This window comes from Aulonocara stuartgranti (assembly GCF_965226115.1).
Source record: "Aulonocara stuartgranti genome assembly, chromosome: 10".
In the NCBI taxonomy this organism is placed as follows: Eukaryota; Metazoa; Chordata; class Actinopteri; order Cichliformes; family Cichlidae; genus Aulonocara; species Aulonocara stuartgranti.
Genome location: NC_138946.1, coordinates 18,873,311 through 18,887,544, shown reverse-complemented (window position 1 = coordinate 18,887,544; position 14,234 = coordinate 18,873,311). Strand labels below are relative to the sequence as shown.

At 38.4% G+C, this 14,234-nt stretch overlaps 1 protein-coding gene across 4 annotated transcripts in view; it reads right to left on the bottom strand.

Moving 5' to 3' along the window:
• The window catches only part of cadm2a (cell adhesion molecule 2a), a 224,480-nt gene that overhangs the window by 192,893 nt on the left and 17,353 nt on the right, over positions 1-14,234 (bottom strand). Inside the window, exon 1 of one of the 4 annotated variants that reach the window (XM_082549654.1) lies at positions 13,106-13,110. The exons of the other annotated variants lie outside the window; for them this stretch is intronic. The gene's annotated coding sequence lies outside the window, so the exon portion shown is untranslated. Of the gene's footprint in view, positions 1-13,105; positions 13,111-14,234 lie in introns of those variants that run through there. 4 annotated transcript variants of the gene reach the window in all.

The window sequence follows — 14,234 nt, the reverse complement described above, 5'->3', positions numbered from 1 at the left end:
TTTGTCCATATAGTATATTTAACATTGAGTCATTAATAGAGAGAGTGAAGAGGAAATACAGGACACAATGTAATTTTAAAAATGACTATCAAAGGGGATGCTACAGTAGCTACGTCCATCTTTTACAGAGAATATGCTCTAAAACCAGGTTTCACAATTTGGAACATGAACTATGTCGTTTTTACTTAATCTTGCAGAAACACAAAGAGCACTGGATAAATACAGTTGCCTCAGTACTTTGCTTGGAGTAGAACTGTATAATGGATTTGTGTTTGTTAAAAGGGTTAATTCATAATGGACTCGGCCTAGATGGAAGCAGTAGCAGCTATCAAACCATTAGTAAAGAACTAGCTTTTTTCCATCTCTTGTAGCGTAACATTTTGTTTCCTTAAATGGGCTTGCCAATTAAAATGGCAGGGACCCCTTAGCGTTTACTTTCACTCTTTCCGGCTTAAAATGAGCATTTTTATTAAAGGGTAGCAGACATAGAGTGTTTCTTAGTGTAGTAACTGCATAACACTAACAACATAATAATTTACCTCCAGTTCCTCAGATATGTTATGCCAGAACTATAACAAATATAGTATGTAAACATTAGATGACAGATACAGTTGTTCAAAAAGCTTTACTTTATTGATCTGCTGTAGGTTGAAGGCACAGTTCTCCCTGGAAAAAGAAAATTAGATCTAATCCCTTCTTCTACTTCTCGTCTGTGCACGCCCTTTTTTGTCAGTAAGTTTATAACTGCTTTTGCTTTCTGAGTGCACTGTATGTGTGTGTCTAGTAGGAGATTTCTTCTAAGCTTTCACAGCAGGCAGTTTCAGAATGCAAACATAAGATATGAGTAAGAGAACAAAAATGGGGAGGCCGCAGTTGATAAGAAGCGGAAGAGCGATCAGAAAACAGTGAAAAGGGTTTGGGGAGTGGGTGAGTGTCGGGAAAAGCTGCTGGTTGCAGACTCCTCCCTGGCACCTTCAGGGGAACATGTTCAAGCAGATTCATCTTTCAAATAAAATGTGTTGTGTACGGGAAAACACTTCCTTTGCCGAAGTGATGAATGAATGAGTGAGGAAAGTGGCAGCAAGGAATAGGATGAGAAACGAGGAGGGAAAACAGTGAAGAATGATTACACGAAGATTGTAACCTAATTTTTTCCAGCATGTTAAACACATTTGCAAAATTTATACAGCCAAGTCTAACCTTATCTCTTGTGACGCGCACTGCTTTGTATATATGATGATGTTTAAATAGTCTGACAGCCATGCATTATGCTATCCCATGTGCTTGCATAGGTGAATTATTTGTCAAAGTGAAAGTGTATATGGTCTACTTATAGAGCATGATGCCTCTGTCGATATCCAATCACTGTGAAAAACTACGCTCTGCGAGCTAAAAGCGAGCCCGAGGGAGCATCAGACATTTATCTGTGCCTAACAAGTATCCTCAGAGTTGGCTGGGACACACACACACACACACACACACACACACACACAAATGCAAGAATATACACAAGGTAATGTGTACAGTGTTTGTTGGTGTGAAATTGAGAGCTAAGATGTATAGTTTAAAAATAGCTGGTCACTGATAATATGCTGCATTGAATGTCATTTATACCAAATATAATCTTGCAGTATACTCGAAGGTACCCTAATATACTCTGAGGTTAAAAACATATATATTTTTTAAGCTTATACATTTTAATCGGCGCATTTCCTTCTTTTCTATTAGTACCAACAATCATTAATAAATGTGCACGGAATTATAAAAAGCTGGGAATTATGCAGATTGTTGTGCCAACATTTGCACTAGAGACCGTAGGCTGCAATGTTGCAACGCAGACAGAAAAAAAAAACTGCCAGAGCAACAGAGAGAATGCAATCCGCGGTGCACGCTGGAATCTCAACACCTGATCCACAAGTAAGCTAGTTAGAGGCAGGCTCTTTGATCTCTGGAGAATGGCTTTGTTTGGGGGAAGCTGATTGAAGACAAATCCATGTTATAAACAACACACAGACACACACACACACACACACACACACACACAAATGAACAAAACAAACACAAAAGTGAAGCACAAACTGTATTGTTTTACTTCTCTTCTAAAAATTCCCCAATTTACATTGAAAACATGGGATTCTGCCCTTGTTTGTGCACATCATGTCAAATATGACAGAGTTAGCGCGTATCAACCTTGTTAACACACAGAGCACTCTCAGGGCTGAGACACATTTGTCCTGAATGGCTGATATGTTTGCAGGAAAAGGCCACCTCACACTCCTTCTGTGTTTTGTTAAAGATTTCCACTCTTTCTTTTCAATTCCAAATTCTTTCAGCCCTCTCTCTCTCTCTCTCTCTCTTGCCCTACTTTCCCACCGGCAAAAGTTGATATTATGCAAATGCCCACTAATGCTAATGTTTGAAGGCTGGCACAGGCCTTATTTGCATATGGCAGCACACTCAGCCAGTGAAACAGCATGACATTTTGACCCTGGTCAGGTTGCTAAGGGAACTGCCCCCCCCTCCCACTTCCCAGTCCACTCAAACACACACACACACCAAAAAAAGGAGAAAAAAATCAAGCTCTACCCTGACAACAACAACATTGGTCAGTTCTCATGTGCTGCATAATTCCCAATTAAGGGTTCACAACTTTATCTAGTGTACCATGTGAAGTTTGCCCCTTGACTGCAGGCGCATCCCAATGTGGTCCAACATGCACAAAATGACTGGTAATGTCACCATCCCAGTCACTGTGCTCTGTTTTTGAAATGAAAATAGATTACTGACAACAACAGGCTCAATTTTCTTTTGGTAATTTGACAATGAACAATAATTCTTTTTTAAATACATATGCTTCTCTTCCCGCTTTGTCGCTTAAAGGACTATTATTATTACTAGTTTTCAACGGGAAACAAAGGCAAAAAACCCCCAAAAATAAACATAGCATTGTTGGTGCACAGCAAACAATGACACATGCAGCCATGCACAGGTAGGCAACACTACTTACACATACTATGTGCCATACTTTCAGGGAAACACACACACAAACAGGGAGAGTTTTCCTGAACAGAACAATGGCTGACAAGGATGGATGTTCTGGATTCTAGCTGCTTAAGGATTATGTGAATGGGTCTTCTCAGCACAAGATAAGCCAATAAGACCTTTTCTTGGACAGCATATTTGGGCTGCTGGGATGCGACTTTTAGGAATCCTCTTTCAGTCACACCATCTATGCATCTACCAAAGCTGAGGCTTGCACATATTTGCTGTGAAAATAACGATGCAGAGTAAAGATGTGGCGAGACTAAATGAAAGTGGGGAAATTGAGTAAGAGAGAGAGAGAGAGAGACAGAGAGAGAGAGAGAGGGGATGAGAGGAGTCAAACGGCTGTATGTGATTTACAGTCAGGCTGGCTACACATGTCGAACCACTGATATTCAGTAGCCACAGCTCCTGTTACTATTACTTCTGTTTATCTTGTCATATTGGTCAGCTCAAATGAAAATGAGACACTTTTCATTACAGCCTGACACCTCCACGCATTACATTCATTTTCCCCTGTATTATCTGAATCTATGTCAACCATTCATGCAGTCGCCTTTTTACATCCACAATCTCACATGCATTCTATTTCGCTTACACCCCCCTGGCAAAACTTCTCTCTCCCTCATCCTTATCTATTAGCAAAAGTTCCACTTAATAATTATGTCTACATCAATACCAGTTTTAACCAGAGTTCAAACAAGTGAGGTCTTTTAATGCAGAAACTGATCAAATAATAAATGTGGATTTTTTTTTTTAGATCAGCTTTTAATAAATAAACAATTATGTTAGGGTAATCTGTAATTGATGGTGTTTTGGCATTGAATTCTCCAGAAATTTAGATGATACCACCAACTAATTCTGATCCGAGCCACCCAACCACCACAGGCTGGAGATTTTAGAGAATTAGAGATGTTAAAGATGCTCTGAGTCCAGTGTTGTCGCTGGTCTGACTAATTCTTAAAGCAATAAATATCACCGATTAAAAGTCTGATCGGAACATCTTTACAGCAGATAAGCTTTAATTCCTGCAGCACCAACCTGTAATAGAAGAACAAGCGACATAATGACACAATGTTCCTGTGAGAGAACTGATGATGAAAGTGCCACAAAGAGAGGACTAATTATCCAGATAGAAGGGAAAATTAAACAGGCCGACACATTTACAACACAAAACAGTGAAATATCACAATCAACCTAGCAGATCTTGCTTCCTGTTTTTGGAACAGGAAGCAGATTGTTGTATTCTTTCTGGGTGAATACTCAATCTGAAAAAGGTTTTGGTAGCGCTGTGGCGTAAAATGTTACATTTTTGGGAGTCCAGAACAATTAAATAAAAAATATTGGCTGTAATAGTTACACCTGCTATTACTGTACCAAGATATGTCTACCATTTGAGAGCATCACAACATTTCTGGTGCACATGGGAACAGTACCATGTAGGACATAGCTTTCAAACGCTGTTTATCTACTTTAATTTTTTTTTTTTTTTTTTAGGCCTGCCATTTCTTTTTTTCTGCTCTTCTTTTTTTCTGTACACATTTCACACTATATCGAGATATGGCAAGTTTGTGGCTAATAGCTCTCTGGACATTACTTTGTTGGTAAAAAAAAAAAGAAAAAGAAAAAATATATATATATTAGATATATAATTGCCTTTCGGAATATGTTACCTTTTGCATTTCTCAAAGATTCAACAAAAAACTGCTAAAATTATGCATTTTACCAGGCTGCTAGTAACAAAGAGGCTAGAAATGAGTTTAAAATTGTTTCTTTACTAAATTGTTTGATATGTGCAGAAACATCACTGGTTCATCCTCTGAGCTAGATAGCTGAGTTTTAAATGGCTTAACAAATAAAAATACATTTCTGTAAAATTGGTCAGAAGCTGGGCGGCTGTAGCTCAGGAGGTAAAGCAGGTCCTCTACTAGTCAGATGGTTGGTGGTTTAACCCCATCTGCTCCAGTCTAAATACTAACCCTAGTGCTATATTAGAACCAGTCGGTTTACTATAAAAGGCCTGGATTGAAAATGAGTGAAAATGCAGCAAATGTCCAAAGAAAAACTTTGAATGTTGGATGGATGACTTTGCACAGTACTGCATGTCAATCACATTGCATGTGTGAGCTGTTCTTTTGATATTCAGTATCTTTGATCTCTTAATAGACATTTTTTTCAAACTGTAAAAGGTTAAGACGTGAACATCCTTAGTTTTAGGTTTTTCATCCCAAACACCCAACTCCTGTTTGCTTTGGAGAAAGAGCAAAGCTTCGTCTCTTTTCAGCTCTGTGTCACAAACAGGGAAATACTCAGCCAGCTGTATTTATATTCCTTGCACATGTACCTTTTGTTTAAGAGCAGGTGACTTGTGTTTACTGCTACACAACCTTTTTACAATCCCATCTTGCAACATCTGTTCACATCATTTCGGGTTGGCTAAACTGAAGCCCTGTCTTTATATCATATATTCTATTCTATCAAATGTATAAAAGTATGCACATCATATTTTAAACTCTACAAGCTAATAGGTGATGAAAATTAAGCATGTAAGATTTAAGAGGTTCAGTGCCCAAGTGGGCCTTACTTGCCTTTCACTGCTGTAGATGCCTGGAAGTCGTCTGTAAGTCACCCCATGTAAATGAATTTCACAGATTCATTAGACCTGGTGAACAATGTTAATCACCAAAGGAAAAAAATCTTTTCATATTCTAGCAACGACCACATCTTCACTTTATACTTGGATGCTTGAGAAAGCAGAAAAGTAGCACAGTTAGATTTAAGACATTAAAAATGCTTGGAAACACTTTTAAAAGCCCCTGAATCTAGATTGCAAGATGTTGATGGCAGCTTTAATTTAGTTATCTGATTAGGCTCTGGGGAAAGCTCTAATAAGTTGAAATTGCAGCGGGTATGGCTAGAGGCACTGAGTATGACTTTGTGTCGCCACACACCAAAGTGTTTCTCTGCTGTAAAGGCCTTCCATTTATTTGTCATATATCTAATTCAAGACTGCAGAATATGCACTTTTCTGCCATTCTTTCCCTCCTATTTCTTGTTTATGAGGTTTCTTTCATTAGAGTGGCTTTTTAATTACTGTTCCCTCGCTCTTTATGGCCTTGTTTTTTTCTTCTGTTTTTTATCAAAGTACTTCTTTGATAGTTTTATAAGTTGCACCACTGACTGTGTGGTAAGCAGATTAATAGGAGAGTAATGTCATTAAAATGGTAATGTGTAGACTTGGGCGAGATGCTGAAAACAATAATACTCCATTTGATTAATGACACTCCAAAGCATGAGCATGCACAATAAATGTAAACGCACACAAACAAACAAACACACACACACACATACACACACACACTCCAGTGATTTGATTTTTCCTCAAACAAACTTTTTTCCATTTTAAAATTTTCATGTTTGATGCTTATGTTTCATTTTTCATTTCAGATTCATTTATATGGCATATCCCTTTTAGGCAAAGCACTTTTCATCTTGCTTTTTATTCCCACACACTCTCATGGATGTCACTAAACTAGCATGAATGGCACTTGGCTAACCATGCAATTTGTGTTTCAGCATCTTGCCTAAGGACACTTCGATATGTGGGTAAGGAGGAGACAGGGATAAAACCACCAACTATGTGATTAATGGACAACATTCCCTAATGTGTGAGACTATATTTATTTTTGAATATTTTCAAATTCTAGGTTTACTTTAGCAAGTAAATAAACACATTTGAATCTCACTTTCATTTAATTTTACTACTATAAAGGGGGGGAAGCCAACCTGTCTCAGTTACCACTGGTTTGTGGAAAATTTCTCTTCTCCAACTCATAAAACCCAAAGTGACATATGTGAAAAAGAGAAAAAGGTCAAATAAAAATAAGACAAACTACAAAGAAGACAACTTAAAAAGAATCAGTAGCCATCCATCATTGCTGTTGTTTCACCAGATCATTTTTATAGACACGTAAAAGCACACAACAGGGGTTATTGCTCTAAAATAGTATGAAATTTCTATTTAAGTTTTAGTAAATGTGTGGGGAAAATATCTCTTACCGTGTTTCTCTAATCTGAAAATGCATTTTATTTTTATTTTTGCCGGTGATGCTGCCTTAACAGTAAGAACTGTTTTGGATTTAAAGTATCTGAAGTAAGATTTGTAGTTCTGAAAAGTCAGGGCACTAGCAGTGCACTGCAGTGGTGAGTCCTATGGGACGGGGAGCATGAATGTTAACGTTTTTATTGTATAATCTTGCTTTTGGTTCAGTGTTTTTCTTTCTGGTCAGGGATCGAATGAAGACACAGTAGGGTACTGATAAAAGAATGACTGCATCTAAATTTGTGTCCAGCGTGTTCGGATCTTTATATAAACACACAGTTTCTGGTGTCGTTTCTTTGGTACATGAATAAAATGAGTGAAAGGTAAATTGAGAAATACTCTAGGAGATATTTGTTATGCACCAGATAATTAGGACTTAAATTACAACGTATTTAAAGCTCCTAGGGGAAAGAAATATATGCCTTGTTTTCTAAACATTAATGGTTAGGTGATTATGTTTAAACCACACATATAAACAGTGGAGTCGAGTTTTTAAATTATAATGTAAGGGTTTTAAAATACTTGTTCATCAGGCAGCATTAGAGAAAGAAATTGTGCACAAATCAAATCAAATCAAATCAAATCACTTTTTATTGTCACATCACATGTGCAGGCACACTGGCACAGCACATGCGAGTGAAATTCTTGTGTGCGAGCCCCACAAGCAACAGAGATGTGCAAACACAACAACACAAACGAGCAAAATACAAGAATGGCCAACCTGAAACTAATAAATATATGTACAATATATAATAGTGTATGCATTGCACAAGCACACACACACAGGATATAAAACAGCACAATAGTGGTGGAGATGTCATTATAAAATGCTGTTGTGGATGCTTTTCTAATGAAATGTGGAGCTGTCTGTGCAATGTCTATGCAATCCACGGTTTCCAACCAACCAAGGACACAGAGTGAGTGAAATCAAAACAAAGACAGAAAGGGAGTAGAGAATAGGTAGTTCAGAGAGACTGATTATTTTTAAAAGAAATGAAAAGGATTGATTTATAGCATCTTTTGGTTTTCAAAACTAGGGATGTGCAGACATGGTATAAGCCAGTATTTGCCATACTTGCAACTAAGATGGCAGTCATCAGTCTGTTGTGTCCCATCACTCCTTATTTCTGGGATTGAGTGCAAAGACTTTGTATGATTGATTTTCTACTCATGATACGACTTACTGTGTTTCCCTCTTACAACATGGGGAATAAAAGACAAAAATACGTAAGTAATGGCTATTTGCCAAACTGGTATTTTAAACATTGGCGTCACCCCCAAATTTCACAAACAGAGCATCCTATTCAAAGCCTCGCTTGGGCTTTAAAGACCATGATAAATAGGCTAGGTGAAAAATCACATGCATTTTCCAAAAAACTCTCATATATATTGACAACCATAGTAATGCTATTCTCTATGGTTTTTTTACTTGAGCAGTATCCACACTTTCCTGGAAATCTGATTTAGTGACTCTTCTGCAAACCAAACAGATGCCACTTTGGAAGAACTGCATTCAAAGTCATCATGAAGTTTAGCAGCAGGGATTGTTTTACTTGTGCTACACACCCTGGCCTCCACTTCATTTCTTACCTGGCTCCAACATATAGGGCATGTTACTTGCCGTCTGTAGCTATTGTTAAAAAAAGAAGAAGAAGAAAATTCCATGAAATGTCCATAAAAGCCGCCAATTTAATATACAATGCTGGTTCCTACAAACGGGGTTATCCAGTACCAGCAACCTGCGTATGTGCATCTGTGGGCGTTTATTGGTGCAAATAGGAAACAGCTGGCAAATAATCAAATAATGACCAACAGTGACAGATAAAGGGAATTTAGGGTTTCTCCCAGTCTTCCAGCATCGAAACAATTCTGCACAGCTATGCCTGCTCAAAATGGCTCTGTGGGAATAAATCTAGCTCCTGGGCTACTGCACTAGATACAGGACAACACCATGTGAGCACAGCCCACACACACTCTAATATGTCTGCTTCGCTGTGTTTTTCTAAAAAATATAAGCGAGTATGCATTGGATCATTTAATTCAATCCATTATTACAATACACAGGGTATACAAACACAAGTCACAAAGTAAAAACAAAAAACTAATTCTCAAACGGACTGTACATTTTTTTTATGGATTTTAAACAGAGACCTCAGGGTGCCTGGAAGAGGGGGTTGATGCTTTACAGCCAGGACAGCATGACTGGGAGGTAGTCTCTCATCACTTAACAGGCCTGGGCCCTTACAGACAGCACTCCGTTCGTCAGCCTGTCAGAGGTCCAAAGCTGACCCTGCAGAACCCCTTTGGCTCTGGCTAACAGCGCGCCAAGAGGCTGAGGAAAACGGCAAATCCAGAGCCTCAAAGAGGCTTCTGTCTCTGTCGTTACTGGTTAATATCTAACCATTCACCAGTAAATTTCACATAAGGAAGCACTTAAGAGGACACTCACACATGAGGCAGTCACAAAGAAGAGAAAAGATCCTTTCAAATACATTAAGTATTTGCGGGTATTATTTATCTATACATCTTGTTTGACAGTGCGCTTTCACTGATTGGTGATATAGGCACATAAACAAACATAAACACAGACATAACACAAATCCTGTGCGCTGGCGTTCGGTTACTTTGCACTATACTGTGCCGTAGGCTTGGAGTCATGCTACATTTGAGGCACAACAAAAATAGAATGTGACTAAAAGAAAGCCAAACAATATCAGCCTCCAAACCACAACTGTGCCCGTAGCAAGGGAGAATGACATGTCTGAGCACTTGCATACATGCACGCGCACGCACACACGCACACACACAAATACTGCTCTGTAAGAACAAAGGACAGGAGGGTGAAAAGAGTGCGATGCCACATCAGCAAATACACCCCAGCATGCCAAAAATGTTACACGTGACCTTGGTCAAAGGTGTGCACCTGTAGGCGTGTGAGATCCACGCTGATTACATCTGACCTGCATGTGGCTGAGACACTGACATGGGTTGAGATCAGAAAGACACCAGCAGCTGAGAGCAAGAATTATATGTGTTCGGTGAGTAATATGTATATAAGTATAATTCACAAGTGTTTTTTAATTGTTGTGTTTTTTGAAATATCCCAGCAGCAATAGTAAGCTAAAAGAAAATGTGTATATATGAGAATTTCTTTTAAAGTGGGTTAACGAAATGTTAAAAAGGAAAGCTATTTCTAGCATCTGCATAATGCATATGAAAATGCCATTAAATAAAAGGGTATACATTAATTCAGTTATAAATTCTGTTATGGTTATAAAAATATATGTATATGTCTGAATCAGATGTTGGCAGCACATGCCTCTGCTGATGACTATTCTCTGCTGCACTGGCAGAAGTAAATCTATTAAAAACCAAACACTGTACAGCTTTCAAAAGCTTTGGCCAAGGCACCCTAGACTAAAACAGATGTGATTTAAAGACAAATACAAAATGCTGAAAATCAGTCTGACAATCTGATCAGCACAGACCGGACTATTGTATCCACAGAATCTTCACAACACTGATTTCGAACTGGGCAAAATGATCGCTTGCGGTATGTTAAAAGTTGTCACGGTTTCATCTTTACTAACAAAGTCACGGTTTCCTTGGATTGATTCGTCAATTGTGAAAGCTCGCGGCAACCACTTCACAACCTGCTACAAATGTATGATGCATAGCAATGTGGTAGTGGGTGGGAGCGGGTGGTTGGATAAGGAGCAAGGGGCTAAGGGACGATGTGGGTGTGAACTGCAGAAGCAAGTTTCTAATCAATCCAGGGATGTATGTTATCTTCCATTGTTTTCCCTGGAGGGGTTCTAGTAAGCTGTGTACTGTAGGAGCAAAAGACCACTTATGGCCACTCTATAATAGCGGGGTTTATGTGAGGCTGAAAAGTAGATGAAGCCCAGGGCACGCACACATACACACACACACAATAAGAGGGGCCCCTCGTTACTCATGCATGACCAGTCCATAATGCACTTCTGCGCTTTCACTCACCGTTGGCAGGACAACAGAATTACTGAGAAAAAGGATTTGGGAAGGCAGAATTTGCCAAGACTGTGGGAACAGCCAGATTCCTTCTTATACCACAAAAGATGGAGGACGAGCTGCTCGACTCTCTCATTCTCTGATACAAACTTTCAGAGCAATGAAAGTATTATCCTTGTATCACCTTCTTTTCCTGAGCCCGGTGCAGCAGTGAAAGTACTTTTCCGCTTGGATTGCATGCAAAACATTTGCACATAAAAAGGTTGGTTAAATGGAAATTACACAAGTAAAACATGGAAGTGTGTCTGGGAAACAGAAAATGATGCAAAATGATTGCACCTGCAAGTCATATAGTTTTAGCTATGTGTAAATACGTACGTGCGTGCGTGCGTGTGTGTGTGTGTGTGTGTGTGTGTGTCTATGCGTGCCAAGTTTTCAGCTCTGGCTGAGCATTGATCGGTCTATCTCCCTACAAAGCAGATGTGAGCAGACAACTAATGGAAGAGCTAGCCTCAATTAGCCCACTGACTGATGGGAAATGTGATTTCATTTAGTTGTCACTACAGAGACTGTAAACAAGTCATGTTGCCCTGCTAGGAGACATGGCAAAAGGAAGCAGACGTACACAGTGAGACAGACAGGAAGAGGGGTTACGTTAGAAAGATGAAGAATCCCTTTTCGTTTCTTGATAGCTGTGACTACATCAGTGTGTGTGTTAAAAATCTGACGCAGTGTCACCACTTTAAATACAACTTTTCATTCAATGGCCATTACATAAAACGTCCAGATAAACTGATCGAGAGCTTTAGACATTTAAAACTGAGATTTTAAAAAGGGCAATTTTCTCGCCTGATTATGATTTCAGATTTTTTTTCCCTGTGTGACATTTACTGTGGCCTTTACTAATTTGTGCCACGTTTGATTTTCTTTCTGACATATATACAAACAAAAATATGTTTTCTCCAATGCTAAACTTTTAAAAAAAATGTGTTTTTCATAATAACAAAATTTAAAAAAGAAGTTATTAAAAGTCAGAATTTCCAGGTGTCAGCTTAGCTTCCGGTATGAGCTGATGATTACATGCCACAATATGCTTTCCTGTCTGGTCTCCACTTTCCTATGTAATAAATACAAATAATGATAATAATAATAATAATGAAAAAAAAAATGAGTTGCCGTACACCCACCTGTGTTTACCTGACATATTTTACCTTACTAAAAAAAGCAGGCACAGCAGATTTATATAAAAATCGTTATCAATTCACCAGTTAACAAGACATCAGCAATCTTCTCTTTTCTCATCTCCATAATTATTCTACTAACTGATTTGAAGCTTTGCTTATACTGAGGCTGCTGGCTTGTGGCTAGCTCCGAGTTATGGGTAGCTGTACCTTTAACCACTTTTCCTTTTCCTTTGTTAGCTTGTTTAAGAAGTCTGTGTTCAGCTGGGTGAGGGTGATTTAAATGTCTGAAAAGGTTTATTGTTGCAGGAATGTTCATTGTGGTCGGCGGTTTACTTTGGTGAACTTTGTGTCTTCACTCACAGTGAGGAGCTGCAATGCTAATGACATGTTAGAATGTCATGTCATGTCTATGAGTGTGCATGTTGCACATGAATGGACAGGCTCCTAATTTGATATATGGGTCACTGACCTGTCGGTCACCAGTCCCGGCCACGGTCACTGAAAATTGGCTAATTCCAGTCCCTGGCTCATTGGACACTAATTTAAAATGAAGAAATATGTTAGCATGCTCAAAAGCCAATGAATGGGAACTAAACATATAATGCATTTTTTTTGTCACTACAAGGTAGCAGCACATTTGAGTCAATAGTTGCTCCGATGTCATGTTTAATATTATTTTGTTCCTCTACAATTAGCAGCATTCAAATCAAACCATAACCATATCAAAACAAGCAATGACGTGCCCAACTTGCATCATTTTATTGACTAGATAAACAGCTTTCTGTCTTTAAGAAGAATGTGTCATTTCATTTAATGTGGTATAAGATAATCTGAAATGCATTCATGAATTTTCCACACTGTTGGGTGCCTTTTGGTGCTCCAACTATACATTTTGAATTAGATTTCTCAACACCTTCATCTTCTTATCATATTTTAAGTCAAATTCATTAATGCCAATGATATATTTAAAATCTAGGTAGAAGCCAAAATCCAAAAGTTATTTTAGAAAGCTTTAAATACAATTGGTGTTTATAGGCTATATGCATATTGTGCAGTGCAAGACACAAAAATGCCTAGCTGTAAATTATCTAAGCCTTTTGAAATTGAATGCACATAACCTTTAAGCAGCTGAACTGGCCTTGTGCAGATTTAAAGCTCAAGTCTTGCTTTATCCAGGGATAGTCAGATAGAGAACACAAGTGTAAAGGACAAAAAATGAAACCTGGAGAACATAGCTTTGTAGTGTAACAGTTACATCAGTACAGCCTGGGTACATTCTGACAGAAACAGAGCACTGCATGTATACCTCAGAACAAAGAAAATTATATGTCATGGTCTATAAAGAAAACCCTCTATTTTCAGAGACAGTATCCTTGTGGCTTATATCATTATGTGGTCAATGTAGAACACTCATGATGTCACCCCCTTCTTTTCAGCCAGTGTTTTTGTTTCTTTGCTGTAGGCTGGCTGCAAAAGATAAAGCTACTTTAAGGACACAGAGTTCCACTTACGTATTTGACCAGGACAGTGAACCAAAATAGAACAGAAATAACATAATGATATAGCAGACCTTTACAGCTGTGAAGTACCATTTTATCCCGCTAATGCCTATCTGATTGTTAAAGACTTGCTGTGAACTTGTGCAGAAAGTAAAAAAGGTTAGTCACTCAATCAATTTCTGTTAGAGATCTCCTGCAGCTGTTTAAGATACCGCCGTTAGTCTGGAAAACAGTGCTCAAGGCAATCAGAGGCCACTCTGAGGAAACTAAAATATGAATAATATTTTGCTCTGTTTACTGTATAAATCAACAAGTGTTATTTAATACGTTTTTAGTACACATAAACTGTACTAACAGGGGACAAATATATACATCGAGGTCACTTTTTACCAGCTGATTATTATGTTTGGATTAGTT